The 25,607-nt window shown below is 41.5% G+C and overlaps 1 long non-coding RNA gene and 1 pseudogene across 1 annotated transcript; one reads left to right on the top strand and one right to left on the bottom strand.

The window, feature by feature from the left end:
- Positions 1-743: 743 nt before the first annotated feature.
- LOC141567881 (uncharacterized) lies at positions 744-12,683 on the bottom strand. The gene is made up of 3 exons (XR_012490824.2): positions 11,397-12,683; positions 7,805-7,928; positions 744-4,195 (listed from the first exon to the last, which is right to left on the bottom strand). It is a non-coding gene; the product is annotated as an uncharacterized LOC141567881 (long non-coding RNA).
- Positions 12,684-13,426: 743 nt separating this feature from the next.
- On the top strand, positions 13,427-22,659 carry LOC109455320 (RNA-binding protein EWS pseudogene; annotated as a pseudogene).
- The last annotated feature ends 2,948 nt before the right edge of the window (positions 22,660-25,607 follow it).

Here is a 25,607-nt window from a genome sequence, read left to right as displayed (position 1 = left end):
TGAAATTAGAGTGCTCTGTTTCAACAACCAACAGGCAACTTACCTGGTCTGGGAGCAGGAGAAACAGTAGGAAGCCAGCTGTTGAACTTGAAATTACAGTGGCCATTCAGGAGGAAAAGTGTTCTTTGCAATAGAGAATGTGGGTCCCGTAGCCCTCATCTTCACCCAGGATATTCGCACCAGAATACTGACTGTTGGCAAAACATTTAATCTCTACAGACTCAACTTTCTCACATCTGAAATAGACTGAGTTATTTATATCTTCCGGTCTTTAAATTTTTGGCTCTTACATTATTCTTAATCACCTTCCATCACCGTCCATTGGTCCTGATGCCTGGGTGTCCCTTGGAAGTTCTACCTTCCTGAATCCTTGCTCAGAATTTTCATGCTGCGAGTTGGCGATCTGCTTTCTTGTCTTACACCACAGCCCACTTCTACCTTCTGAGAGCTAGAGCCGAGCTTTTAGCTCATAAAAGTCTAAGCAGACTTCACTGAAATGGCCACAGGTCAGGGGGGCAGAAATGAAATAGTTCTGCCACATACTAATCTGTTCTCTTCCCACTTTATCCAAGAAATATTGTTTTTCCACCTTTGCTGATATGAAAAAGACTGAAGACACTACCTCAGAGAAATAAATCACCTTTCCCAGTAACTCTAAGTAGCTCAGCCAGGTTGACAAGAAATGGCTAAATCAAGTGAAGTCTCATTTCAAGCCAAGTGGCTGGGAAGGGAGGGGGCAGAAACAAAGGGCTGACTGTAGAAAGATTTATGGTGGTGAAATAAACATCAGGCTTCACTGATACTTGATAAAATTAACTATACCTGCCAAAGTTTGTCTTTTCATCTCAATACGGGAGTAAGGGGTTGGATGATAATAGCTACTGCTCCACATTTCCCAAGGGTTCTTACTCTGTACAGGGTCGGTGAATGTCTCCTCATTACTATGTAAGTGCAGCCCTCTCAGAAATGAATTTGTTACATGTGCAAAAAAGCCTATGAGGTCAGTTTTCAAAGAAAGCATCTGCTCTCAAACCCTCCTATTGCCTTCCATGGGTTTGTGTGTGGAGTAGCACCCACCTGTCCACCAGTCACCATGTCCTCACAGTGGCACAGGTGTGGCAGGACGTGGCCTGAGAGTGACAGGTGGCAACTGAGAGTCTGGTTCTTGCCACCAGTCACTATCATGGGTGGTGGTGCTGCTCCGACTTTGTCAAAGTCAGACTTTCATCCTAAAAGTTCCCTTGTCCTTGTTCAGGATGAAGGCCTGGTACAGACCAGGAGCCTGTGCCGAGTGAATCACACCAAAATGTGACACACTTTCACCAGATTCAAAGGAGCTTAGAATGTTTCTAGAGAACAGCTGGATTTTCACCAGAACACATACATTCCCAGAGTAGGACCTCTGGCCAGGCTGGCCTTTTAGGGCTTTGTCAGCAGCCCCATGAAACCCCTCACGGTTCACAGAAAAGAAAAAAGGTTCATGTTAACAAAAGGTTCTCCCATTACACACATTTAAGTGTCTTTATCTTTTGACAATTAGGAAACCCATAGACTTCATATTCCCCATTAAAACACCCACAAATCACTTCTGCCCCTGGGGAAACATACTTGACAAAGGCATAAAAATGCCACGAAGAAAAATAACCAATCCAGTGGCAGCTATACATTCTTTTCTCTTCAGAAACCTAACGTTTGTTCTCATAATGTAACAGTTTTCCTGAGCTATAACTCACGTTCCACACAATTCACCCATTTAAAGTGTACATGTCAGTGGTTTTTAGTATATTCTGAGTTATGTAACTGTTACTACATTCCATCTTCCAACATTTTCCTGAGCCTGAAAGAACCCTATTAGAAGTCACTCCACATTCCACCCTCACTCCAGCCCAACATCCACTAACCTGCTGTCTGTCTCTATAGATCTATCTATTCTGGAATCTCAAATAAATGAAATCATGTAATATATGGCCTTTTGTGACTGGCTTCTTCCACTAGAATAATGTTTTCAAAGTTTATTCATGTTGTAGCTTGCATCAGGGCTTCGTTCCTTTTTATGTCTGGATAATATTCCATCATTACATTTTATGTATCTATTTATCAGCTGAGGGGCAGTTGAGTTGTTTCCATTTTGGGAATAAAGCTTCCATGAACATTAGTGTATAAGGTCTTGGGTGGATTTGTGTTTGTATTTCTCTTGGGAGTGGGATTGCTGGGTCATACGATAACTTCATTTTAACATTTTGAGAAACTTCATAACTATTTTCCAAAGTGGCTGCCCCATTTTACATTCCTACCAATAATATCTGAGGAGCCCAGTTTCTCCACATTCCCACAAACACTTACATAGTTTTCTTGTGTAGTCCTTCATATTTCTGTGGTGTCCATCGTTAACTTCTCTTTCATTTCTGATTTTGTTTATTTGAGTCTTTTCTCAGTGACTCTAGCCAGAAGTTTTCAATTTTTTAAATCCTTTTAAAAAACCAGCCCTTTGTTGCGTTATTTTCTATTTTCCTTCTGTTTTCTATTTTGTTTAATTCAGCTCTACTTTTTGTTATTTCCTTCCTTTTACTGAATTTAGGCTATATTTGTTCTTCTTTTTCTAGTTCTTTAAAGTGAAATATTAGGTTCTTTATTTGAGATTTCTCTTGTTTTTTTTGATGTAGTCCTGTAATGCTATAAACTTCCCTCTTCTTACCACTTTTGCTGCATTCTCCAAAAGTTTTGATATGTCGCATTGTCATTCTCATGTGTCTCTATACATCTTTTCGTCTCTTCTCTTATTTTTTCTTTGACCCAGTTGTTCTTCAGTAGCATATTGTTTAATCTCCACATATTTGTGGGGGTTTTCCCCCCACATTCTTTTTTCAGTTGATCTTTAATTTCAAAGCATTGTGGTCGGGGAATATGCTTGGTATGATTTCAATCTTCTTAAATTTGCTGAGGTTAGCTTTGTGTCCCAACATATGGTCTATCCTTGAGAATGTTCCATGTGCACTAGAAAAGAATGTATAGTCTGTTGTGCTAGGATGAAAAGTTCCATAAGTGTTGATTATGTCCATTTGGTCTAATGTGTCATTTAAGGCAGACTTTTTAAGTTAATTTTCTGTTTGGATAATCCATCTATTACTGTCAATGGCGTGTTTAGGTCCCTGTATACTTTCATTTTTGTCAGTTTCTCCTTTTAGTTCTGTTAGTAGTTGCTTTATATGTTTTGGGGTGCTTTCAGGTTGGGTGCATATATATTAAAAAGTGTTATGTCTTCCAGATGTATTGTCCCCTTTATCATTATAAAATGTCCATCTCTGTCTCTTGTTACCAGTTTTAGTTTGAAATCTATTTTGTCAGATATAAGTATGGCTACACCCACTTTTCTCTGGATGCCATTTACTTGGAGATTCATCTTCCATCCCTTCACTTTGAGTCACTCTTTGTCCTTGCACTTACTGTCTGTCTTTTTATCTCATGTTGCAAAGTAACATTTATAAACAATTTTAAGTATAAAGTGTACAAAAACAATAAAAGTACCCATAATACTACCAACAAAAACACTAAAGAGTATCAGCAAATTAGAAATAAACATCAAACCATATAGAAAAGCACAAATAAAAGGAACAAAACTTCCATCCCCCTCCGTAGTTGCTCCTCTTGAAATAACTGATCGCAACAGTGTGGTGCACATCACTCCAGAAACAAGCTTTGTCTGCGTGTCCAGGTTACACCAAAGTGACAACGCTCCTCACACTCTCCTGTGCACAGTGTCACTGTTGTACTTCTCCATGTGGATGTGCTGTCTGTCTCTTGTCCAGAGGCCTGTAGCCTCCAAGATATAAGGACAGGATGCCTCAGGATAATCAGTAACATGAAATAAATATTTATTAGAATCATACTAGCAGTACCTGACCCTTTGTGTCTGCCCATGGGCCTGGCAAAGTACTCCACATCCAAGAAAAACCGTTTTTACAAAGCGACTTTTATTTGACCCTGGTGGGAAGAAGCAGTGTGTTGGCTTTTTGGCTGAGCTCCCTGAAGTAGATCCTGGTGACGGGAAGGTTGAGCCAGGGGTCCACAGTGCTTTATGGGTCTGTCGTGTCTACATTAGGTGTTAGATCCGACTCCACGCACATGACAATGCTCTGACGCTGCATCCTGTCTCCTTCAATGGCTTATGCCTGAGAGCACACTGTCACCCAGGAAGCTGCAGACAGATGACAGGAAAGCTTATGAGTAAGTCTACTTCTGAGGAAGACCAGGGACAAGCCCTCTATCAAAGGCATATTTAAATTCGATGAGTCAACCTTTTTGCAATTACCATGCAGACAAGCTTAATTCAATCACCCGGAGAGGCCCCCACAAGGCACGAGAGCCCTGAGACACCTCTGGATAACTTGGTGCCCTTGGTTTGGGGCCAACGGACTCAAAGTTCTGTGCTTCCTGTGAATAAGTCTTTGCCCTCATTTCACCCCAATGTCTGTATTTTAAGGTTCCCAAATTGCCATTTTAGCCTTTTTAAAAAAATTAAATCTCTGGTCCCTTAGGAACCATCTTCTTTTGGCCACAAAAGAAAAATTAAACATGGAAACTCTAGTAATTGAAATATGGTGGCACAATGCAAATACTTTCCTACTGGAGGTCTGATGAAAAAAAAAAAAAAAATATATATATATATATATATATACCAGAATATATTAATGTAAAGGTGGACAGAGCACATATTTATTTAATGTAAATGATGCATTGAATAAAATTAAAAACAAAATGAGGCACAGAATTAATCAAAGTCTACCCTGGTGACCTTATCTAAGGGAAAGGTTATTCTATGAAACAGATGGTATTGGAAAGAAAAGATTAATGTATACATTTGAACCTCTGAAATAAATGTTTTGAAAGAATAAAAGAATAAAATGATAATTACCTTTTCTTTCTTTCTTTTTTTTTGTTGTTTTTGTTTTTTGTTTTGTTTTGTTTGTTTTTTAGCACAGAAAACATACCAGACACTACGTAATTTCCATGGACTGTTTTATTTAATGCTCACAATAAACTATGAAGTGGGTAATATTATTATTTTCACCTTCGAAAAAGAGATTACTGAGTTTTATAAAGTTGCTGCTACAGAGTAGAATACATAGAGCAGAATATATATATATATAGTAGCCCTTCCATGTATTTTCGTATGTGGCCGTGACATCTATTAGGTTGGTGAAAAAGTAATTGCGGTTTAAAAGGTTAAAAATAATTGTAAAAACAAAAATTACTTTTGCACCAACCTAATACTACTACAGTAACTCAAGTGTGTTGTGCTTACGTTTAAAGGCAGTGCTTAAGGTGACAGAGTGACGATATGGAAACATAGTTGGATTCTTTTTGACATCTTTCAGCCACTACCTAATCAACCTCTCTCTGGACTTCTAGTCACATGTGGTAATACATTTCCTTATGATTTAAGCCAAGTACCCTTAAAAGACACCACAGCTGTTAAATATATAGACACAGAGACCAAAGTAGCAAAACTTGTTGAATATTTATAGTATGCTGCCATCCTACATAAAATAAAATAATCATAGAAAAACAATCTCTTACTATCCAAAGGTCTCTTTTGAGTTATCATGAAAGGCTGACTAAAATTGTTTTGGTTTCCCACCCATCTGGTACTTTCCTTGGTAAGAATAAGGGACATGCCCCCTCATACAATAGAGTATGTTGGAAGCAAAAGTAAAATTCATTGTTTAGCGATGTTTTCTTAAACACTCTCTCCCCACTGGGCACTGTGAGGGAGGTATTGAGGGTCAGAACTCACAGTCTAGAGAATAACTTACTGAGGCGATGGTAACACAAGGTAGAGAAAAGGAAGGGTATTGATTATGCACCCAAAGTGGGAGGGGAGGGCTAGGAGGGTGGTGGTGAGATTGGTAAATGATTGAGGTAGGAAGGACAGAGAGAGGGTCGGACTCAGAAGGAGAGAAAAGAGGACAATCCCAGAAGAAAAAGTGTGAACAAATTCAGAGAGACATGACAAATGGCCAGCAGACGCCAAAGTACATGATAAAGCTATCAGTCTATGAACACTGTGGAAAAGGCAGAACAAAGCAGAAAGCTGAAAGGAAACCATTCATATCGGTGAATTTCGTATGTACGAAAGGCAGCATTTCTCATCGTGGCAGAAATGATGACAGATTTCACTTTTCATTCTATATATCACTATATTGATTGAATTCTTCACAGCTTATTCATGTATTATTCATAATGTGTAATGAAAATAGAAATCATTTACTGCCTTTCATGAGTGTAAAAGTAGATGTATACATTGAACATTTTAGAAAACATATAAAGTAAAAAGATAAGCGTTACCCTTGGGAACGTAGTCTTCCAATCTTCATATATATATATATATATATATATATATATATATATATATATATATATATATATTTCTTTTTACCAAAATAGGATTAGACTCTATGTCTCTGTGTTTCTTTTTTTCTTTTTTGTTTGTTTTTTTGCTAATTGTGGTGATTTAAAAATATTTTTGCAACTTCTTTGACACTTTTCCCTCCACTGAGCCTATTCCCTTCCCTGAATGTGGGCTGGGCTTGGTGACTGGCTTCTAGTCAATAGATATGTTGGAAGTGACAGAGTGTGACAGCCCCAGCTAGTCCCCAGAGAGCATGAGTGAGAGATGTGCCTCAGGTGACGTCAGCACTCAGCCTTCCTGTCTTCTAGGGGAGACCCCAAACATTTGAGGAGTAGAGATAAACTGTCTGTGCTGTGCCGTCTGAACCCTTAACCTACAGAAACTATGACTGACAATAATTTCTTTATTATTATTTTAAGCCACTAAGTTTTGAGATAGGTTGTATGGCAATAGACTAAAAATACACTAATACATTATGAACATCTTAATGATAATGTGTGTAAATCAGTATTATCATTAAAGGTATGGCAAACCAACCCTAGTCAATCTGGTCATGTATAAATCTTAAGTTCTTTTTGGTACTGGATAATGGTAGCCACAGAAAAGTTTGAGGTAATTGAGATTGAGCTACTCCTCCATGAACGAAAGCAGGGCTCAGACCAAATTCACACACACACACACACACACACACACACCTGGAGTATGAAATCAGTCAGGCCATGAGTTCCATACATGAGGTAAAAAACCCAGCTCTGTATCCTTTACCATCTTACATAAAAACTTCAATCAGGCAACAAAGAACATTCTAGAGTCAGTCTGCTTGGGCAACCAGGCAACCAGAATCCACACCCAGTTGGATACTGTTTAAAGACCAGCCTGAATTGAAGCTAGTGACTGGATTGGGGGGTCAAGTTTCAGGTGTCATCTCTAAGCATGTGGGCCACAGGCTTTGCTAAGTTCTTATACTTTTCTTGAGCCAATTTAGGGGCTATCTCAAAAAGTTTATTCAACCCATGATCTTAAGTCCCACTGATTTCACCAATAGGATGCATCTCTAACAATCATTATAGTTGCTAATTGTAGGTCTGGGGTTTAGGAAGAGATGGGAGAGAGAACAATAGGAGAAGACTCAACACTAGGGGTCCCAGCAACAATCGGGTTGGCTGCCATTTAGTCATGACTCCCGGGAGGACAGTCTAGGTCCAGACAAGAAGAAACCAGTGCCAACTTTTGTGAACTGAGGAAAAACATTAGACCATTATGTGACCAATTTAATCCTCTTTACAGGACTGACACCAATTTACATAAACATTTTCCCACTTTAAAACAAGGGAACAACAAATAAACTTCAACGTACTAAGGAACAGACCGGATTTGGAAAGCAAGTCAGGTTACCTCAGGCGGGTCTGGCGCTGAGAGATAAGTCCATCCTGTAGCCCCATCCCAGTTCCCATGGGGAAAATGTTTGTTTAATTCATTGTCCTATTTTCAACAGCTCCACTGCTTGAATTCATTTCCGCTGAGGACAGGCGAGACAAAGAAGAATGCTTTCAGTGCCAAATGACTCCTAGACAGGATTGACAGACAGACAAGGGCAGGGACCACAGTGTTTTCTTATTGTCTGTGCAGACTCCGCACAGGTCGGACCAGTACTAAGTAATTAACAGACAGTGAGTGACTGAATGGATGAAGCTGACAAGCCTCCATCACAGCTCTTTCCTACAGCAGGAAACGGTCCCAGGTCTTTCTCCCCTGGACTCTGAGCCACCTGATGAAGTGGGCACTACCACTGTCCCATGTCTCCTAGCACAGGTCCTAACAGGGCAGCCCCACATACATGCTCAGTGATGAAGGAGTGATACTGAGAGAGAACCCTCATCACTAGTGGTCCAGGTCCCAGTGGATCCTCGGGAGCTTTTAATTGAAACATTTAATAAATAATTTGTTTCAGCATGCAGACAAACTGTAAGCATGCCCCCCTCCCTTCAGCAAACACAAAGGTACGCAGTCTCTTTCAGCCCGTGTCATCTTCAAAACCCAGGAGTGGCATCAAGGAGCCTCCTGACTTATTTGACAAATCCAGGCATTAATAGGTAGGTAGATAGAGGATAGAAGATAGATGACAGGTAGATAATAGTAGATAGATAGATTAGATGATAGATGGATGATAGATATAAGAGAGATAGATGGATAGACAGATGAATAGATGAATGGATGGATGGATAGATAGATAGATAGATAGATAGATAGATAGATAGATAGATAGATAGATAGATAGATGAATAGATAGATAGATAGATAGATAGATAGATAGATAGATAGATAGATAGATAGATAGAGATGTAATCTTTATATTAATCATGGCTGGTGAGGGGGGATAATTCTATACCAAAGGATAGCTCATCTACTTATTTGGGAACTCATGTTGGAGCTGACTCATGAAGATAATCCATTCCAGTGCAGTCCTATGTAAAATTAAACTTTATACTGGTTTCTGGTACATGTGGAAAATGATTAACTCTGAATTATAATATCTTTTAGGACAAACTGCTGGTGTTTTGATAAAGCAAAGTACTTGTCTTCTAGTGATCTGGAATCATTTTTTTTTTAATGGATTCACATCTTATGAAAGAGGTAGGAAATAAATAATTTTATTAAACATTTACTATGTGTTAAACATTGTACATGGTGCCTCATGCATAATATCCATGTAATGCTCAAAGCAACCTTTGAAATGGAAATTATTTATGCTCATTTTATAGAGTGAAAACACAGATTCAAAGAGACCAAGTCACTTGCCCCAAACCCCATGGTTACCAGCAGCAAGGATAGACTTAGAACCTTTTATATTTCAAATTTCAAATGCTCTTTCCTTTATGCCTTTATAACAGCAAAAAGTGGAGGAAACCAAAATGCTGAACTATCCAAACACAGGGAAATAATTAAATAAACTAGAATGTGTTTGCTCAGTGGAATATCACACCAATATCGTGTGTGTTTATGAAAATTCTTACACCAAAAAAATATGCTCATGTTATATAATCTTAAGTGGCAAACTCTATCCAGAGTTTGCCACTTAAGACTAAACAAAATGATTATAACTGAGTTTAAATCAAAAACTCATCAGACAAAAACACATCAAGCCTGCAAATGAAAAGAAGATGGAAGACAATATTATACAACACAGTAAGTTGAAGTCACGGGTGAAAGTTTTACTACTTAATCAAAAATGTTTTTGTAGATTTTTATACCTGTAAGTACCAAGGCTCTGTGTGAAAAATACATGTTATTCTATCATAACTATCTATATTGGAGGGAATAAAAGACAGAGTGAATATAAAAATCACAACTTCAGTCAAGCATGAGTGCATCAATACAAAAAAGAAAAAGAAAACTCACAAACACACAAGCAATCATCAGACCTAGGCTGCCTCGTTCTGATGCTCTTCTTTGGATGTTTCTAGTCTTGGCACCAATGTGCATCCATTTCCCAGGCCAGAAACCCAGGACTCTGCTAATGCACCCTCCATATCCCACTAGGTCCCTGCCACTGCTGTCTTCCTCTAGCGCAGTTGGTCCCTCCCGCCCAAGTAACATCCTCTGTGGCCAGAGTAGCATTTACAAAACACAAGTTTACTAGAGAGTGACACCTTTGTCATTTCTTCATTGCTTACAAAACAAGCAACACACTTTCACATATACATGCGTCACACACACACACCTCCATTGTCACACCCCACGTGGTCTCTGCCTTGCTCTCTGCTCCCTACTTCTCTACCCCTCACTTACATTCTGCTCCCTACACATCAGTCCTCTGAAGATTCTGAAGGGTTTTCTTAGCATTCTCTGAATCCCCAAGGCTTAATACAGTGACCAGCACATAGTAGGTGATTTTTAACTTGAGGGACTTGATAAATAACACTCATACCCTATGTGTTCAGAACTAAATGAGAGATTAGATGCAGGATTAGATGTATGAAGATAAAAATATCAATTACTGTATAAAATACTAGCTGGCACGAGACTGGCATTAGGTGATCTATTAGTACTTCCTCCCAAAATTAAACACCTGCACTCTTCTAGGTAGGGATGGAAAACTGCAGGCCTCCCTGGAAAGGCCTGCCCAGACTGGTAGAGACATGTTGGAGAGCTGGGCAAAGAGGAGAAGGAATGGGCCAGACATATGCTGTCCCTCTGTCACACACACCAATTTGGGAAACTGCCCCTTTCCCAGGTAAGAGGGGGTGGGAGAGAAGGCAGAGTGTGACCCCAAATAAGTGGTTCCCCTGGAAGCACAAAGCCAGGGAGCTGATGCCCTCCCCCCACCACAACAGAGTGAGTGAATAAGTGAATGAAGGAGTGAGTGACACCCTCCCCCTGCAGTGGTGCTTGCTAGCAAATATTCTGTCTGTGTTTAGCAAACACTGGGAACTACACAGAGAAAAGGGAGGAAGGGGAGAGGGGAAAGTGCAGTCAGGCATTCAGAGGAAGTAGGCAGGCTGGGGTGGGCTGTGGTTTCTCGGGACCCAGCCCAGTAAGCCGGAGCTGCTCTGGGAACAGCACACAAACAGGGACCTTTGCCCAGAGCTCCCCGCCTCCCTGCAGATGGGCAGATGAGGCAGTGATGGCCTCAAATTTGGCTACCCCCCCCCCGCCCCCAAATAGCGGGAACAAAAGACAGCCTCTGGGGGAAGGCATGAGAGCATCTTTCTGGAGACACTCCCCGGACCCCAGTATACAGCTGTCCCCCCTTATTCACAGGGGATATGTTCCAAGCCCCCCAGTGGATGCCCAATTCACAGACAGTACTGACTCCTATATACGCTATGTTTTTTCTTATACATGATAAAGTATAATAAAGTGTAATTTATAAATTGGGCACAGAAAGATTTACAACAAAAATAGAACACCTATAACAATATACTGTAATAAAAGTTATGTGAATGTGGCTTCTCTCTCTCAAAATATTTCATTGTCCTGCACTCACCCCTCTTCTTCTGCCAATGAGAAGTGACACAGCACCTGTGCGATGAGGTGACGTGAGGTGAATACGCTGGCATCAAGACATAGGTTAGCCCTCCATCCACCTGCTGAGGATTCATCAGATGGAGTGGAAATTATCCACTTGGGGTGATCCTGGATCCTGGAACCCTGACCATGTCCATGGTTGTCAATCCTCACTAGTTGAATGTTTTCCTGCTGAAAACTTTTAGAAAAACAGAAGTAATCAGAAGTTGCTGTCTGTTTCTTTTCAACTTGTCAAGTGTCACTTCAGGGCTGTAATCCTTCTATGATCATACAGGTGACTTTAATGATGTTTTCCATCCAAGGATCATATCCCATAATTTTTTTTAAAGTTAGGGTGGCTTGAACGCAAGCACTGTGACCCTGAGACATGTAGGTGATGTGATCTCGGAGAAGCTCCTGAGTGACTAATGGGCAGGAGCGTCCACAGTGTAGACACACTGGACCAAGGCGTGAATCACCTCCCATTGGACGTAGCGGGACTGATGAGACTTCATCATGCTACTCAGATCAGCCTGCAACTCCAAACATATGTTTATTTCTGGAATTTTCCATTTAATACTTTTGGACTTTGGTTGACCGAGGGTAACTGAAACCATGGAAAGTGAAACCACAGGTAAGGGGGTGCTACTGCATTTGGGTGGGAAGGTGATATTTTACAAGAAACAGGCCCTACATTATTCATTTAGGGGCAAACATTAACAAATGTGCATTATAACTGGCGATATAACCCCATTAAGGTAGTGAGTCCTGAAAAAGTTAGATTCAACTTAAAACTTAAACTGATTTACCCATACTATTTTATTTTTGTTCTCATTAAAAATCAACAATGATAGGGTTTGTTTTGTTGTTTGCATTTTATAAACTTCCGGAAAGAAAATTAACACATGCAATTTTCTCAGAAACCAGCTGTGTGACCTCAGACGGTAGCCTTTCACAGCTTTGTTTTCCTCGTCTTCAAAATGACAAGACTGAACTTCATGCTTCCTAAATTCCCTCCCAGCTCAGGATGTTTATCTCTCTAATACGTTTTCTAATTTGTGTTAGGATTGTCACGATTTTATTAAAAGTGGTTTAGATAACAGGGAACAGAGTCAAACTCACTCTGGCTCCATTACGGGGGGTTTATTGTCAGGAAAGGAGAAAGGAAAAGAAAGTCATGTGAATCCAGGAACATGAGCTGAAATACAACCAGGCCTCAAGGAATGAAAGCGGATGGGGATTGGTGGTGGAAGGTGTCCCCGCTCCCTTTTCCCCTCTCTCTTCCTCCCTCCATCCCTCCCCCTTCGCTCCCCACTTCCTCCCCCTCTTCCTCTCTCTCTCTCTCTCTCTCTCTCTCTCCCTCCCTCCCTCTCTCCCTCTCTCCCTCTCTCCCTCTCTCCCTCTCTCCCTCTCTCCCTCTCTCTCTCTCAGGCCTTCAGCATCCTCAGGACTCTGCTCTTTTGAGCATGTCTGTCCCACGCTCCCCTCTTTCCCGCAGCCTTCTTTCCCCACTAACCCACAGTAGGACTCCTATTCCCCCACAGCCTCCGTCTGCAGGAGGCACATGATGGCCCCTGGGCCCTGCATCGGCTTCATGAATTTCCTGCTCAGCTCCCATAGCCAATCCCCTTTCTATTTCCCAGTCCAAACTCCAGGGAGAGAAACATAATGGGAGTCAGGCTTCACAAATCACTGGTCACTGGCCTCCCAAGATTGGCTGTCCTCGGGGCACTTAACTGCCCTGTTCCAATCAGCACTAGGGGAAGGGTTAAGGTCACGGGCACAGTGAGGTCACGAGATACAAACCATGGCCACTTAACTGTGTATGGGCAGGTGCCCTTAGCATGGGTCATCCTTAGATTGTGTAAATCTGTGCTGTCTAATCCAGCAGCCACTAGTCTTGTGTAAAATTTAAATTCAAATTAATTGGAACAAAACAAAATGTCCAGCTCCTCATTTGCACTGGCCACATTCTAAGTGCTCAGGAGCCACATGTGACGAGTGGCAGCCATGATCCAGGACATGCCCATCACTGTAGGCATTTCTATGGGCAGCACTGGCCTCCAGACAACAGGCGTCTCCGGGAGAGTCATTGCAGGTAACAGAGGATGGGAACAGACAACTCTTTTAGTCTCATTGTCTGTCTTGATCTTACAACTTAGAATCTTAGAGAGAGCCTTTGGAGAAATATAATAGACAAAAACTTCCAATTTTCCTCATGTACTTGTTGAGGGTTATATGCCACCAAAGGAACACCCCATCATCAGCTGGCACTGTCTCAAACAGGCAGAGGCTATTTCCTGGGTGGTGGTTTGGTTGATAATTTGGGATCAGCAAGAAGTTCTACAAATACACAGGGGGGGAATTAAAACATAGGTTTTTGGATTTTTTGTATTTTTTTTTGTTGTTTTTTGTTTGTTTGTTTGTTTGTTTATTAATTTGTTTTCATCATAAAAGCCACAGACAGAGTTAAAGCTGTGAGCTTTGGTACCTGTCCAAACAGAGGTTCCGTCCTCTGCTTTGTCAGGGTGACCCTCAAAAAGTGGTCATGAAACAGAACACGCATTAGAGGCACAGTATCCAGTCCTAGCAAAACAAGAAAACAAAATAGGTCAGGGCCTTATTGCCTCTCCTGTCTTTATTCTTATTTTCCGGCCAAGAAATAACCAGAGGTACCATATACGATCCTTCTCCCGAGGCAGCAGTGGCCAAGAATGGACTTGGAACAAAGGCACATGTTCATGGGCAGGACCTTGGGCCTGTTACCTCCCTCTTCATCCTTGGTGCCTTGCTTGGCTCCTGCCTGTTTACTCCAGCCTCGCATCTTCCCCAGGACACCCCAGGTCCTGACAATACAATGATTTGCTTAAGACAGACAGACAGACTGATGCAGTGTCTGTGCTTTGCAAATCAGAGCCATTGCTGAAACAACTACCATTTCTGTTGTTTAAACTGCTTTTGCTTTGGTTTGGTTCACTTAGTAAGTTTGGTTTGGTTTGGTTTAGTTTGGGCCTGTTCATCTTTGCACTTCTGCCAGAAGAATGCCTTTCAAGTGACTCCCCTTTTCCTGTCAATCACTCCCCACCCCACAAAATCCCACCTCCCGCTCCATCCTTGGGCTGGGCATGCAGCCCAACTAAAAGAAATGCTCCCATCTCCTGGCCACAGATTGGTTTGGGGTCACTATTTGATTCCACAAGGGCAGGTGTCATTTTTCTGTGACTGCTACTGGGACACAGAGAGTCTATTTTGCCTGCAGAGAGCGGAAGCACCAAGAGTCATTAGCCCAGACCTGTTAGAGGCCATCACCACAGACCAGCAGCGAGAACCTGACAGAGAACTGCACTGAATCAGTGACAGCAGAAAGAGGGAGGGAGGAGACAGGAAGAAGGAGGGGGAGAGAAGGAAGAAGTGAGGAGAGAGAGGGACTCAAGTGACTCCATTTGTACTTCTGGATTCCCCTGGGCGGAAGGGCCTACTTTGTAAACAGTCAACACATTTCCTTTTGCTTGAAGGAGTCTAATTGAGGTTTATTTCACTCACAGCAAAAGGAATCTTCATTTTCTCCACTTCCTGAAGCCAACTAATGACAAGGAAGAAAATTAGCTGATAATTTACTTTATACTAACTTGTAAGTTACTCATGGCTTAACACTTCATCTACTCACTGCAAGTTTAATTCAAGCTTTGAAAGGACACTGAAGACGTAGTGTCCTCTTCCTGTAATACTCTGTATTATTTGCTTCTCTCTCTCTCTCTCTCTCTCTCTCTCTCTCTCTCTCTCTCTCTCTGTCTCTGTCTCTCTGTCTCTCTCTCTCTCTCTCTCTCTCTCTCTCTCTCTCTCTCTCTCTCTCTCTCTCTCTTTTTCTCTCCTTTATTAACAGAGTTTATTTTTTTAGAGTAGTTTTCAGTTTATAAAAAAATTCAGCAGAAGGGACAGTGTTCCCCTATTATTAATAAGAGGGACCAAAGTTTTGCCTCCCCAAAATAAGTCTTTTGGGATATTGACTTTAAGCTGGCTACTAAGAAACAAAAAACTCAGAAGGAACCTTTGACCTCCCCCCTAACCTGCTGAAAGACATCCAGATAGAAACATCTACTTGAAGAAGGGAGCATCAAAATATAAACTAAACGTGGCAGGTGGAGAAATCCAGCAAAACTATTCTGTGAGACTCTCCTCAGTGTCCCATTGTTTCTGGGTGGCCTGCAAGAACCTGTTTGCCACACATTTGCTCTTTCTCATCTGCCTATGAATCCCCTTCTTTCCCTTAGAAATCCCAGACCCGTGCCCCCTCCTCAGTCCAGAATGGCATATGATCTTCCACTGCCCAGTGCCTCCTTCCGTCTCATTCTTATGGCTCCCCCGCATGTTCATCCATAATAAATTCTGGACATTTTCTTCTCTTAATCTGTCTCATGTTAATTTAATATTAGCTCAGCCAGAGGAACTTAGAAAAGTGGGAGGAAAGTTATTTTTGAACCCCCCACCCCTATTATTAACATCTTGCATTGGTGTGGTATATTACAATTGAGGAACCAATATTAATACATTATCAATAACCAAAGTCCATAGTTTAAATTACAGTTCAATCTTTATCTTGTGCATTCTGTGGGCTTTGACAAATTAATATTGTTGTATATCCGCCATTACAATATCACACAGAATAGTTTCACTGGCCTGAAAACCCCCAATGCTCTGTCTATTCATCACTCCCTCCCCACTAACCCCTGGCAACCACTGATATTTTTACTGTCTCCATAGTTTTGCCTTTTCCAGCATGTTATAGAGTGGGAATTACACAGTATGTAGCCTTTTTAGACTGGCTTCTTTCATTTAGTAAGTTTAAGATTCCTCCATGTCATTTCACAGCTATAATGGAGAGCCCTTTTTTTTTTTCAGCAATGAGTAATATTCTCTTGTCTGGAATATACCACAATGTATTGATCCATTCACCTACTAAAGGATGTCTTGCTTGCTTCCCATTATGAGTGAAGCTGCTATAGACTGTATGACCTCTTTTAGTTATAGCTCTCCCGTCCTATTTGGAAAGCTGCTTTACAGTTTTCAAAAGCCATTCAGATGTCACCTGCCTGATGAAGCCTTCCCCAAGCCCCTACATAGTATAAATCGCATACATGCTTCTATCATAGCCATCACATTATTGGGTAGTTGCTTTATCTCTGTCTTCTTCACAGTGAATTTCAGGACATTTTACTTTCTACTGAGTTACTTCACTTCCCTTTGCTACAGTTTCCTTGTCTGTAAAATGACAATGACAGAATTATTGTGCGAATTAAATCATAATACATATATTTAGAAATGTATATATTTAGAATAGTACCTGGCACAAAGGATATACTATATAAAATTTAGCTATTATTGTTTTTTATTATTATTACTAATCTCTGTATCCATAGCAACCATCATGTAGATGCCACATAATAAACAATTTTTGAATCCATAATTGCCTCATAATGTTGTTTGATATGTGACCGAATGTGATTTATAATTTAAAAAAGTAACTCTGAAAGACTCTTAACATCCATCATTATAGGAGCTACTCACATTTTTGCTCAGCTAGTTTAGTGAAACGTGGAAACTCTGGGTTGGGTTGCTTCGGTGATGGGGCAGCAACCAGTGTTGGGAGCTGACAAGGTGGGAAGAAGGGAAAGAACGAGGGGCGTTTGCTACTTGTAAATCGAGACACTTCATGTCTCAGTCTTCTGACTTGACTCATCCGCTCAGGAACTGACTCAAACTCAACATACTCAAAAGGTTCTGGTGAGTAAACTAGAAGGTTAACGCGTGACTTTCCCATGAACTCTGTCACTGCCAGGAGGAGGACGACGGTTTAATCACCCTGACTTGTGCATTCGTTTTTCTCCCTGTAGGAAAACTCGACAACATGATCACACCTCAGTCTGTGGGTTTGAGGACATTTCACCAAATTTATATGCAACCTGTTCCGTGTGTATAAGGAACACAAAATTACATTCTGCTCTTTTCCAGCAAAGGATAATGAGGTTGAGCTGCACTCAGTGTGGGCTGGGCACCCAGGAACCCAAGTCTCATGTGAGTTCAAATAATCCAACTGCCCCTCACTTTTGTTTGTGAAATGGGTGTGGGGACACCTACTTCTAACAGTGGTTGTGGGGTAAATAAGGGAGGCATTTCACACTAGCAGGGGTCCTGCCACCAGTTCCCTGTCCCCTTGTGTCCACCCAATTGACCCGGCAGGAAGGGCCTGAGGACACAGACAAGGCTTTTGCTGCCCAGCACCCAATCCCAAGTTCACTGCGTTTCTCCCTGAGCCGTGTTACTGGCAGCTAATCCACCTAACACTGAGACATAACCAGCTTTTCAAAAGTTGAGCCAAACATTAAAATTTCTCAGTTGTAACTGCCTTTATACCACCCCTCCCCACAGTTCAGAACACTACGCTTAATTGTCTCATCTTAGCAAGTCATTAAATATGAATTTGCTCAAGTCCTTATTTCTCTTCTCCCCTCAGCCTTCCTGGAGATTTTACCTGAATTACTGATTTGCTTTCCTTCATTAAAGTCTGACTAGTTTGTCTTTTGTTTTGCTAACGCGTACAGCAGGTGGCCCTGTGGATTCTGTGTCTGAACACCAGCTGTGTCCTTCTTGCTCTCCCTCACAGAAGAGATCTGGTAATAAGACAGGTCCAAGCAGCACAGCAGGTCTAAATGAGCCACTTTTGAGCAGGTTGAACAATTGGTGTCTTAGCCTGGGTTCCCTGAAAGAAAAGAATGAGATAGTCTTCGGGGCAGGTAGATTGCGTGTTGGCAGGACCTGTCAGCCCAGGGACAGGAGTGAAGGACCAAGAGGAGAAGCGGAGAAGGAGCGAGAGGCAATGCACGTTGCCATGCCAGCCACTGCTCCAGTGGAAGGTGCTCCTCCGAGACAGGTTCTTTCCCATGGCAGGGCCTCCATCACAGCAGGGCCTCCATCCGCAGCAGTGGCTCCTTCTGTGGTATTTTTGGAAGAGCTTCCCGACACACGGCTCCAAACTGTCCTCCCCAGGTGAGGTTGGATGGATTTATCCATCGGCTCTACCCCTTATCTAGAGGACCTCACAGGACTACGTCATCAGTTGTAATGTAGGGGAGCAGGTATATGAGCACCTCACCTGTCCTCATGAGGACCTCGGCCATCTCATGCTCTAGCACCAGGAGCTGGGACAGGAGGCAAGAAGCCAGGCACGGGTACTGGTGGGGCAGCAGCCCGAAGCTGGCAGAGCTTTCCTGGAAGTACAAGGATTGGTGTAGAGCCCTGGAGAGAAAATTGCCGTCTATATCATCAGTCACTTCATTTCTACTTCTAATCTAATTTCACAAATGGCACAACCCTTTTTAAGTCTTATATGGGATGCTACTCATTTCCAACGAAGGGTAGAGGGAAAATGAAAAGTGATTCCCAGAGCTACTTAATGACATTCTGGGTGCTGTCAGTTATTTCAGAGAACATTGTAAAACTCTCCACAATAATTCGAACCTGTGGTTAAAAATACCATTGCACACATTTAAGAGGAGTATTGACTTGGGGAGGAATGGAGGTTAAGTCAAGCAGTGGCGAGATTTCCCCGCTCATAATGCCTTAGGAGAGTTTGCTTAAAGCACAGAGCCGCACTGAAGCTGTCCCATGGATGGCAGTGACTGCCTGAAAAGCTTCGCCCTGACTGCACAGGGAGTTGGGTGACTTCCACCACTAGATGAGGGAGGTGGTGGAGAGAATGGATGCCACCTTACACAATAGAACAAGTGGAGCCGGGGACAATCGTTTCCTCTGGCAACGCAGGAATCCGTGGTCAGCTTCTGGATTGGCTTGAATGTGATTCAAAAGGAGCATTTATGTATCTTCTCAGCGTAACAAGTAATTTAGAGTCTAAATTTAAATGTGCAAAGTCCTAGAGGAAGGGAGGTGATTCATATACTTATCACATTTTGGCTAACTGTGTTTTTGAACAGCAGGAGGCAGGATGTACAGGCCAGGTGTCTAGAAATCAATTGCTGGGCTCCCTTAAAAGCCACACCCCTGGTGACTGACAGGAAGAGGTTTCTATTCAGATCTTGGAGAAAACATGACCTTCACCATGTAAGTTAAAGAATGAACATCGTGCAAGTCCCTCAGGAGAAACAGACCTTTAGGCCACGGAAGCGTGAGTTTCTCACTGTATAAACTATAGGTGATGTCCCATTCTGAGGATGTTTTCAGAAAAAGAGCAAGACATTAGGAGAGCATGGCAGGATAGTTGCCTGAAAAGAGATGGTCAAACGCCTTAAAAACAAACAACTAAAACTTTAAAATGAGTTATAATTTCTGGAGGAGAATAGGCCGTGTGGTATTTCTCTATGCTATTTCTAATTCAAGACCATGTAAACTTGGGCCACATTGATATCCTGGATGGCACAGTGGAGTATGAGTGGGGCCTGAGAAAGAGAACGGCAGGAGGGGATGGCTGTGGAGAGAACGTTTCAGGGCAGTGGGCGAGTGTGGGTTGAAGACAGAATCCTGGAGGTGGGACAGACACTGGAAAGGACCATTTATAAGACTAGTCATCTGTAGACAGTATGGGTAGCAACACAGAAGATAAAGTATCGAGAGAGGACCAGACAAGGTCAAGGCATTAAGGAACAAAGGCAATTTAGAAATGTATTTCAGAGGCTGCAGCACTGTATTGATAAAAAGGTTATGCTGAAGGCACATTTGTAGGATGAGGGATTTAGTTGCGAATCTATGGACATATTTGGCTGCAGCTCAATAAAAATGATTAAGGGTAAGCAAAGAAAGCCATGATTTTACTCTCCCCCTCCAATAATGACTGAGAAGTTTAACCTTTGCAGTTCTGGAATTAAAGATATGGCAAAAAAGTTCAGGCTGAGCTTGACAATAATAGAAAAAGTAAGATTGGGGAGGGAGATGATAGATAGATGATGAGAGAGAGAGAGAGAGAGAGAGAGAGAGAGAGAGAGAGAGAGAGAGAGAGAGAGAGAGAGAGAGACAGAGAATAGATATAAATAGATAGTTGATACATACAGATGCTGCTCTGGGAGGCATCCGTATAAAGCCAGCCTACCAAAATGTTTATAAAGTGATCAACTTCCTTCTAGAAATTCTCATGAAAAATTTAAAACAATAAATTTTAAAAATATAAAATGCTTTAAAATTGACTTGGGAACAGGGGGTGGAAGGGAATGCAGACCACATGGAAGACAAATTCCAGCTAAGGAACACAAGAGAAATTAGAGGTTGTCAGCTTCCAGTAAGCAAATAAAATGATGCATAGAAAGGATCGTAAACTTTCCCTTAAGTGCCAAAGGAGAGCGTCACCGTGAGACATAACACAATTTCCGTGTTTCCCTGAAAATAAGACCTAGCCAGACCATCAGCTCTAATGCATCTTTTGGAGCAAAAATTAATATAAGACCCGGTCTTATACTACTCCAGCTGGCACCCAGGCATACAGTCAGCCTGTCCAGGGGTACAGTGCTGTGCTTATGTTACCACCACTGCAATGATAATTACCACCCACGCCTCCTATGCAGCTCCGTCTGCATATGGCACTCAGCCTGCCTACCCAGCTTATGGTCAATAGCTGGCAGCCACTGCACCTGCAAGACCACAGGATGGTAAGAAACCCACTGAGACTAGTCAACCTCAATCTAGCACAGGGGGTTACAACCAGCCCAGCCTGGGTTATGGACAGAGTAACTACAGTTATCCCCAGGTACCTGGGAGCTACCTCATGCAGCCGGTCATGGCACCACCACCTGACCCTCCTACAAGCTACTCCGCTACAGAGCCGACTATTATGATCAGAACAGTTACTCTCAGCTGAACACCTACAGGCAGCTGAGAGGCTATGGACAGCAGAGTAGCTATGGTCCACAAAGCAGTGATGGCAGCAGCTACCCACTAGTTACCTCCCCAAACCAGGTCCTACAGCCAGGCTGCAAGTCAATATAGCCAACAGAGCTACAGGCAGCTGGGTTCATCCTGACAGGACCACCCTCGTAGCACGGGTGTTTATGGGCAGGAGTCTGGAGGATTTCCCGGACCAGGAGAGAACAGGAGCATGAGTGACCCTGATAACCAGGGAAGGGGAAGAGGGGGAATTGACCATGGAGGCATGAGCAGAGGTGGGTGGGGAGGCAGACGCAATGGAATGGGCATTGCTGGAGAGTGAGGTGGCTTCAGTAAGCCTGATGGACCCACGGACCAAGGACCAGATCTTGAGCTAGGCCCACCTGTCTATCCAGATGAAGGCTCTGACAACAGTGCAATTTATGTGCAAGGATTAAATGACAATGTGACTCTGGATCATCTGGCAAACTTCTTTAAGCAGTGTGGAATGGTTAAGATGCACAGGAGAACTGGACACCCCATGATCCACATCTACTTGGACAAGGAAACAGGAAAGCCCAAAGGTGATACTACAGTGTCCCACGAAGACCCGCCGACTGCCAAGGCTGCTGTGGAATGGTCTGACGGGAAAGATTTTCAAGGGAACAAACTTAAAGTTTCTCTTGCTCAGAAGAAGCTTCCAATGAAGAGCACGTGGGGGCAAAGGGATACCACCGCCACTTTGTGGAGGTCCCGGGGGCCCAGGAGGTACTGGGAGACCCATGGGTCACATAGGAGGCCATGGAGGAGACAGCAGAGCCCACCCCCCCCAGAGGACCCTGGGATTCCTGAGGGAAACCCTTTGGAAGAGGAAATGTCCAGCACTGAGCTGGAGACTAGCAGTGACCCAATTTGGGGTGTGGAAACCAGAACTTCACCTGGAGAACAGAATGCAACCAGTGTAAGGCCCCAGAGCCTGAAGGCGCCTCCTACCACCTTTTCAACTGCTGCATGGTGACTGAAGCAGAGGTGGCCCTGGTGGCACGAGGCGAGAAAGACGTGGCCTCATGGACAAGATGGTGCCAGTGGAATGTTCAGAGGTGGCCGTGGTGGAGACAGAGGTGGCCTCCGTGATGGCTGGGGCATGGGCTGAGGTAGCTTTGGCGGGATGGCCCTGGGGATCCCTCTGGGCATTTGATGGAACAGATGGGAGGAAGAAGAGGCAGGCCTGGAGGACCTGGAAAAATGCGTAAAGGTGAACACTGTCAGGAACGCAGAGGCCGGTCCTACTAGACACAGAGACTGTGCAGAGCTGCACTGACTACCAGATTCATTTTTTAAACCAGAAAATGTTTTAAACACATAATTTCGTATTTATAATGTTGGCCACAGCATTATGATTATTCCTTGTCTGTACTTTAGTGTTTTTCACCATTTGTAAAGAAATATTATAATGAGTTAAATGGTTAAAAAAAAAAAAAAAAAAAAAAAAAAGGAAATACTGAAGAAATCCAAAATCATTACTTCAGGAATTTTATAGCTTGAATTGCATTTCTCCAACAAAAACTATATTGGTGCCTAGGCCCTAGTACCTCAAAATGTGACCTAATTTGGAGAAAGGGCCTTTACAGAGGTAATCAAGTTAAAATAATGTCATTTGGATGGGCCTTACTTAATCCAATAAGACTGGTGTCCTTATAAATAAGACACAGATGGACAAAGACACACATAGGGAGAAAGCCATCTGAAGGGTAGAGTGACACTGTCACAGTGAAGGGACACAAGAGGTAGCAGGCAAACCACCCGAAGCCAGGAGAGAGGCATGGACAGATTCTCCAAACAGCTCCAAGGAGAGGTGTGATTTGAGACTTCTAGAACAAAGACAATAAATTTCTGCTTAAGCCCCTCAGTTTGTGGTACTTTGTCAGAGAAAATAATATGAATAAACATGGAATTCAACATGTTTCCTAATTGACAAACCATAAAAATGTCAACTTTCTACAAATTAATTGATAATCTTAACAAAATTACAACTAAAACTACACTGGGAATTTTCTGAAACTTGAAAAAATGATATAAAGTGTTATCTGTAAAAGTGTAAAGCATTAGAAAAGTTGATAGTTTGGGAGGAATAATAAATGATAGCAGGCTTGTCCTATTATATAACAAAACATTTTAAAGTTTAGTGATTAAAATAGGGTAGAAATGTAGGATTTGTTCAAATATTTCTTATTGCAAGTAACAGAAAACTGGTTCAAACTAGCTTAAACAGTAATGAAAATGTTACTGTTTCATATAAATGAAAGATGACAGCCAGCTTCTGTTGATGTTTTATCTAGAAATTCATGATGACATCAGGGCGACAGCTCTGTTTCTCAGTGGCTCTCTCTTCTGCCTTCTTCCTCTGTCAGCATCATTCTTGGACTGCTTTCTCTCACAACGGCAAAATGACTGTGTGAACTGCCAGGGCTTAGTGCTTGTCATTCACATCTAACAAGACAGATTCATTTCCAAGGCGATGTTTCACATCATGCCCCGCATCCATCAAGGAAAAGCCCCACATTTGCTTCTAATGGACCATCCTGTCAACTAGCTACCCCAGTAACAATCACAAGGTCAAGGATATCAATAACCATCTTTCAACTACATAAAACGTTTTTCTTATGCAAGTATAATTGGAACTATAACAAAAGGACACTTGAAATAATAGGGAACAAAAAAAAATTGATAGAATTCCAGTAACACAATCTCTGAAAAAGACTTTTTAATAACAAATTCAATTATTTCAATAGATTGAGGGCTATTCACATTTTTAATCCATCTTGTCAATGTGGTATGTGTTATTTAGGAATCTGTCCATTTCATTTTAGAAAAACTTTAATTTGTCAAACTTATCGCCACATACTTTTTCACTATCCTTTTAATATCTGTCATATCTGTAATGACATTCTCTTTTATTCCTGATATTAGTCATGCTTTCTCTCTTTTATTTTTCATGTTCAGTATTGCTTTTGGTTTATCAACTTTATTTTTCCTTTCAAAGAATCAATTTTGGTGTGTTAATCTTCTCTTTTTATTTGTTTTTATTTTATTGATTTTAGCTCACATCTTTCTTATTTCCTTCTATTTATTTGGGCTTAATTTCCTTTCTTAAAAAAATTCTAACTTCTAAATATAAAAATCTACACAATTGATTTTAAACCTTTCCTTTGTACGAATATGAACATTTTAAGCTATAAATTTGCCTCTATACACTGCTTTAGCTACATCCTATAAATATTGACGTGTTCAAGTTTAATTATCATTCTTTTTGAAATATTTTCTACATTTTTATATTTTTGCTTTTGAGAGTTTTTATTTCTACTGGCAAATGGTGGGGGGGGGGCAAGGCTAACAATAATAGCAAACATAAGTAAATGGCAAAGTCCTTAAAATCCTGGTCCCTGGTCTCTAGCTCTTAACTGGCTTTTGGCCTTTAATTTTTATAATAGGATTGGGATGAAACGAGGTCATTAATCCTGTCTCCTCACCCCACACCAAAGTAGAACTTTAACCATGGTCTTGCTGATTTCTTTTTCCATAATGATCCCTTTATCCAGTATTACAGCCAATGGTGAAATTCAAACCAAGTGCACAATGACTGACTTTTTTATGAACCTTGAACCTGGATGACTCAGTTGCCCTGAAAAGCTAATACTTTCCCTTTTTGGTACTGTTTCAGAGAAGCCATAGGAATCTTATAATAACCAGCATGAGATTGGTAAGGATTAGTAAACATAAAATCTAAGTATTCTCTTTTACAACAACAGAGAATAAAGTAAAAACAAATTAAACTATCAGAATTACAGAGAAAACGCAATATTTTAGATTTGCTTAATGAGGTAATGATTCACAAGGCACTGAATTTTCAATTATCAATACAATGAACTGATAAAAATTTTCTCCTTAGTCCTGGAAAATCTTTAGGTTTAGTAGTGCTGATTATCTCCTGCACAATCTCATTTCATTCCTTCGGGCAAGTTAATAATATAAAGTCCCTTACTTTGAATTGTGTTTTTCATTTCTTAACATTTGCATAAACTTTGATCATAAAAATTCTGACATTAAGTATCAGATAAAGTAATCCAGTTTTAGCCAGGTTAAATTAATTCATCAATGAAGATTAAATACTGTGTTTCCCCGAAAATAAGACTTAGCTGGACAATCAGCTCTAATGCATCTTTTGGAGCAAAAATTAATATAAGACCTGATCTTATATTATATTATATAAGACCTGGTATTATATTATATTATATTATATTATATTATATTATATTATATTATATTA

Source organism: Rhinolophus sinicus, chromosome 6 (genome assembly GCF_057876585.1).
Source record: "Rhinolophus sinicus isolate RSI-liver-muscle chromosome 6, RSI-T2T, whole genome shotgun sequence".
Lineage (NCBI taxonomy): Eukaryota > Metazoa > Chordata > Mammalia > Chiroptera > Rhinolophidae > Rhinolophus > Rhinolophus sinicus.
The sequence above is the reverse complement of the archived record's forward strand: the minus strand, read 5'-3'. Positions and strand labels throughout refer to the sequence as shown.